A 6,488-nucleotide genomic window follows, 5' to 3' on the forward strand; every position below is an offset into this window, starting at 1 on the left:
CTGCTGACATGCGCTGTATGTTGAGAACTGACTTTGAGTGTTTCATGTAAATATTGGTCAGCTGAAAATAGGCAGAGACATGGTCTCCAGCCAGCTCATCACCAGCTCATGCCCCATCCCTGGAAGTTCAGTGCCAGGCTGGATGTAGCCCTGAGCAACCTGAATCTAGTGGACAGCATCCCTGCCCATGGCAGAGGCTGGAATGAGATGATCTGTAAGGTCCCTTCCAACCCAAACTATTTTGTGATTCTAAGATTCTGTCATAACTCTTAAAAAAATTGGTGGCTTGGGCTGGTAGGAGCCCTGCAGCAGCAGACAGCCAACACCTCATAGTCAAGAGCTGCTGAAAGGTCTCCAACCCTGAGAATGTGACACTTCGCTCAAGCAGCAGCACCGTGTTCCGTCGGTGCAGTGAGGTTTCCCAGAGCCCGACCTTTGGGGTGGGGTTGCACGCAGGAGTTGTAGCTGATGTTATTTCCAATACAATAACTTCTTCCTTAAGCCAGAGGTTCAGAAAAGATAGAAATAGCTCTTTTCATCTGAAACATGTATTTGTAGTCAGGAAATTGCAACAAACCTGGAACTTCTTCCATTGTGGATCCAAGCTTTGAACGCTGGGATGGTGGGAAGGTGGTGATGTTTGGGGAGGAGCACAGTCCTTTACATGCATTCCCCAGCAAGGAACCAGAAGAGAATTTTATTGTTCTGCTCTGCCCAAAGTTGGTTCCAATTTACGTTGAACAAAAACTTCAAAACAGTGGTTTAGTTTGACAAAAAGCAACCCACAGTGGCATAGGTTTTTTGGTTTGGGTCATAATCTCCTTTTTTCATATTCAGTAGTGGAGACTGCAAAAAATATATATCAGAGATGTTACAGCAGACCCTAAGTTGGCAGCAAGCCCATGTGGAGAACGGGCTGATTGCTCTGATGGCCAGTTAGTGCAGCAGCCTGCCTGTGCTGGGGTGAACATGTCGCTTGTTTGTCTTCATACTTTGCCACTTGTCTCTTCCACCAGCCTTTTGACTCTCAAACTCTCAAAGAGCACTGGTTGTGGGAGAGCAAGAAGGAATCTCTGTGTCACAGTGCACTCCCAGTGCTGTATGAAAGGCACGAAACAGGGAATTGCCCACTGTGCTCAGCCTGGGGCCTGGGCCATGCGCTGCGTTCCTCAGGGGCTGAACATGGGAAACGTCTTTGATCCTAAAGTCAGTGACAGTAACTATGAGCTCTGTACTTTCAGCCTAGCAACATAGGAAAGCAAAACCTAAGAAAAATCTGAATTTACAGCCCTTCCCAATGAGCTCTGCTCATTGCTGACCCTGTTCCTTCAAGGCTGGAGGAACTGGGGTCTGATAACCTGCCAGCAATCCACGAGCCCTCTGTGACCCCTGGTAGTGTTACTTTACTAAAACTGAATCAGAAGTGCTTTGGGTGTGGATTGGTGGGAGGCTGGAAGCAAAACTTTCAAGACATATAAAGGGGATTTACAAGATAAGAGTTGAGACCCATTCGCTTAATGCGCATTTCTTGGATGAGAGGAAGTTGATTCTTGGAGGTAACATTATCAGTAGGACAGTCTTAAATGTCTGGTGTCTTTGTGGAAGGACTTTATCCTACACACTACTATTTGAACACCATTACAGTGTTATGAAGAGTGCAGACTAGAAGATTGTTAGTAATGGTGTTCAAATAGTAGTGTGTAGGATAGTGTTATGAAGAGTGCAGACTAGAAGATTGTTAATTTTAGCACTTGCAAATGCATCTGTTTAACTCTACATATGTACGCATGAAGAATAAACTTTAAGCTCATTTCAGGTACTGAAGGAAAGATTTTCTCTTGAGCCAAACGTATTACATGTTTTTACTGTTTTAAGATTTTCTATGCAGTTTGGCCCCTTAATAAAATTTTTAAAAATTAGAGAGAGACAAAAAAAAAACCCCTAAAAAACAACCCCTCCCTCCAAAAAAAGAACAGCTAAGAAAGTTAGCCAGTGTAGGAAGACTGGTATGAAAACTTAGTTGGAGTATTTTTCCTGCATGGGGCTATTATTTCCAAACAAACAAGCTATGGTAATGAAGTGCAGATAGGACATAAAGAATGAGGAATTTATTTCTCTGTAAGGATGTAGTCAGTGATGCTGATAAAATGAATGTCTTTCCCCAGTTCCCTGGTTCCTACCTTGTCAGTCAGTCTGTCAGTGGTATACACCACATGGATCAGTTCCACAGTTGTAGCTGACTGTGGGGTTGTTGATCCCCCATGGGAAGAGGGTCCCTTTCCCCCCACACAAGCTGGGGAAGGTGTAGCATTTACTATTTGATGACTTGCAAAATTGTGCATATTGCATGATATCTGCAAGGATAGATAAATCAGTAATTCTGTGACTTTTGTCTATGATACAAGTATCTTATATCTATGGTACAAGATATTTTTTCTGCTGTTATTGTTTGCAATAACAAAGAACTGACTGTGTCACCTTACTGATCCCTTCCTGTGCTGACAGTAGGAGAGAGCCATTGTGAAGACCAAGGGAAAAAGCAAGTTTGTTTCTAAGTAGTAAAAGACATTTTTGGCAAACATTTCTGTTTTTCCAAAACTGTAGGTCTTACCATAGTACATGCATCAGATTTTCAATTCAGTCTGGGTGGCCTTTTCCCACCCTATGTCTGTATGGATCTTTAAGGTTTTGATACCAGCCCTCCCTCTGACTGAATTACAGCCTTGTATCCAATTGCACAGCACATCATAATATATATTTTTTTATATATGTAAATACATTGTAATACATAGGATTTCCAGTGACCAGATGTAGATTAGCTTTCCTTCTGTGATGTAACATGGAAAAAAACCCTATTTCAAAATTAACAGGGATGGCAGAATCTTAGGACAAAGACGTGAGAAATATCCCAAGGGTTTCTGCAGAGTGCATTTTCCATGGAGTAATGAAGCCTGTTTCAGGCATATATAGATACAATGAAAGAAAACAAACTTGAAAATGTCAACTATTGTGTTCATTTGGTTTTTTCTTTTTGTTTTGCTATTAAAAAACACTGGAATTTCCTTTAGTCTGTTTTAGTTTAAAACAGTAAAAATTTTCTAGAAGTGTCAAATAAAGATACTTAATTTTTGGACTGAGTTTTGCTATTTTATATCACCCTTAAGTTTGAAACACTTTTTTTTTCTTGTTTGCTCTGGGATGTGATAAAATGTCTTGTGGAATTTAAAGATCGCCGTGTACAGCTCCCACCATGAGCTGGATTCCATGCAAAATTCTTAAAACTTGCTCAATACCAGAAACAGTGTTTGACACCCGCACACAGTTCACACAAGTGATCTCCTTCCCTGGCCTTTTTAACCCTGGCAGAATCCCAGAACAGTTTGGGTTGGAAGGGACCTTAAAGCTCATCCAGTTCCACTGCCCTGCCGTGGGCAGGGACACCTCCCACTGTCCCAGGCTGCTCCAAGCCCTGTCCAGCCTGGCCTTGGGCACTTCCATGCTCTGGGCACCCTGTGCCAGGCCTCACCAGCCCTTTAAAGCTGTGTGATCAGCTGTACTGATAAACTGGGTTTGACTACCCTGTTGCATGTTGAAGTGCTGTTGCTTGGGGAGGCAGGTGTTTACTCACAGCCCCTCTTTCTAAGAAAATGCCGAATATCTACTGAATTACAAGGCAAGTCATGGCTGTACCCAGGAATGGTACAAACTGACACCAGGCACAATTCCACTCTGTCTTTCTGTTTAGTATGTCCTGCATTTCACTTTTAAATACACAGTACAGCTGAGAAAAGAGAAACTGAGTAATTTCTTGTGATATCTGACTCTAAAAAACAACAACAACAAAAACAACAAAAAACCCCAAACCAACAACAACCCCCCCCAAAAAAAAACCCCAGAAAAACAACAACAGCAAAAACAACCCAACCCACCAAAAAAACCAGCTGCAGCAAGACAGCATTTCTGTCTGGGCTGTCACTGGGGAACCGAAACAGCTGCTTCCATTCAGACAAGGAGAGTTCGAAACCAGAAAGATTGGGTTTGTTTTAAACAGAGGGTGGTAAATATTAAGAGACAACCTGGACACAAAGCTCATCCTAAAGTGTTGTAAACCTCAGCCTGTATTAGTTGAAACAGTGCCTGCTATGCTAGGTTTAGACATACATCTGCATGCTGGAACAAAATCAGCTTAATGAACGAATTGTGTGACCATTATATTCTTGTACTTGGTTATTCCTGTATCTGTTGCATAGACAAGGACAGAGCATTTGTTGTTTGTGGTTTTTTGGTGGGTTTTGTGGGAGGGGGTTTTTTTGCTTTTTTTTGGGGGGGGTGGGGGGGTGGTTGTTTGGTTTTGTTTTTTTTTTAAAAAGCCCATATTATGGGTCTTGGCAGAAAGTAATGCTCTAATGCAGAATGACACCATTCAAACAGGAGGAGGTTGACTGAACTGCCGGTCTGCTGAACACTTGTGGCAGAGCCCACAGTTCTCCCCACAGTGCCACAGGTGCAGATCCATCACTAGTGAAAATCTTGACATTCTGAGCTTCTCCTGACTACCCTGGGCATTTGCTAAAGATCTGTCCTACGTGACCATTTCTGCATCTGCAGGCACAGTTTGTGCGGACTATTTACAAGCATCTTATCTCTGTACACCTTGCTCAGTGTTGAGCAAAACCCCCTCGGGCAGCCCTGGGAGGAAGGGCTGGATTCTCCACATTCTCCACCCAGGATGATGGCTCAGTTAAGTACAGGGATTGCTCTACGCTCAGGTGCTGCCTGAAGGTTGGTTTCAAGGCACACTGAAATTCCCACCTGGAGAGCTCCTGTGCCCATTGTTGAAATGTGTTTTTGCAAATGTGTTCAGTCAATTGCCGACTTTCAAATCAGCTCATTGCCTCACTTGTGCAAGTGATTAACTGGGGAGTTCTTGGACCACCTGGGGACTCTAGGACTTGGCTATGCTGCAAATCTATCCTATTTTTCTTCTTGTGGGAACTTTAACGAGGCATAGACAGTATTTTGATCTGGCTTTTCTGTTTAAATACAATTCCCATATTCACGGTTTCTCAGTTTCACCTCCAAGATAGATTTGACTCTCTAGATCACCTCTGCATACTGCTGTCAGTTAGAAGAGCTCCTTGGAAAGAGATGCAGCTTTCGGAAGAGGGGTGCTCTGTTGTGCCGGGGTGACGTTATGAAGCCGCTTTATTCCTTGCCCACCCTCTCAGTGCCCGAGGACGCTGTGCCTTTAGGCTGCACCCAGGGCCGGAGCCACGGGCCGAGTGCAGGGTGGTTCAACGGGGGCCCAAGGGCTCGGGGGGTCTGGGCAGGGCTTCTTTTCTGGGTTTCCTGTGTGTTCCAGCTAGCTGGGAAAACGTTCTGTTGGGGTTTTTTTCTTGTTCTTTTTTCCCTTTCCTTCCCCTTGCCTCAGTGCCTCCCTTCCCTCCTCGCCGGTCCGGGCAGCCTGCGGGGGCGGCCCCGGCTGCTCCCGGCCCTCGTGTCTCTTCCCTCTCCGGGAATTTGCTGTATTTTGAGGGGCTTTTTAATCCTGTTCTACCCTGGGGTTTTTTGGTGTTAATAAACAGTTTGGTTTTTTTCCACTTTTATTTCTTGTGACCCACTTGTCTTATTGGTAGAGGAAAAGGGGGGGCCCTTTTCCCTTCAGAGCGTTTCCTCCTGAAGTTTTATCTCCAAACCCGAGACATCTATGTCTCCACTGGCTCCTAGGAATCACCCTGTTCCCAACAGATGCTCCTGAGCAGGTCATGTTACGGTCAGGTATGTCTGCATCCTCTGCAAGCACATAGCCATCTAGCCCAGCCATTCAAATGTTCCAGGTTTTCCTCTGTGGGGGGCAGGGAAAGTCTCCTTTTACATGGAGGATTACAAGGAAACACCACCTGAGCAGCAAGACTTGGCCTGCTGCCCCTTCCTAGGTCAGCCTGCTTCACAGCTTGGGGTTGGACTAATCAGGACAGAGAACATTAAGGAGCTTCGTGGACTCTGTGGCGTGGGGGTTAATCCATCCCAGGGGAAGAATTTTATAGTCTTGTTGATCTTGAGGAGGTTTCTTTTGCCCTGTCAGCTGTACTCCGTTCCATTGTTACAGACATGTCAGCCGTAGTCTCTAAAGCTGGAAAAAATACCCACACCACCTACTACAGTGATTAGGGCAATAGTACTATTCACAGAAATCGTTATTTCAGGCTGTACTTTCAGGAGTTGGTGTCTTATTCACAGAATCATGGAATGATTTGACTGGGAAGGGACCTTAGAGATCATTTAGTTCCAGCCCATGACATGGGGTGGGCTAGGCCAGGCTGTTCAAAGCCCCATCCAGCCTGGCCTTGAACACTTCCAGGCATCCAGGGGCAGTCCACTGCTCTGGTCAACCTGTGCCAGGGCCTCACCACCCTCACAACCAAGAAGAATTCCTTCCCAATCTCCCATCCAGCCCTGCCCTCTGGCACTGGGAAGCCATTCCCTGG

Source organism: Corvus brachyrhynchos, unplaced genomic scaffold (assembly GCF_000691975.1).
Source record: "Corvus brachyrhynchos isolate BGI_N302 unplaced genomic scaffold, ASM69197v1 scaffold130, whole genome shotgun sequence".
Lineage (NCBI taxonomy): Eukaryota > Metazoa > Chordata > Aves > Passeriformes > Corvidae > Corvus > Corvus brachyrhynchos.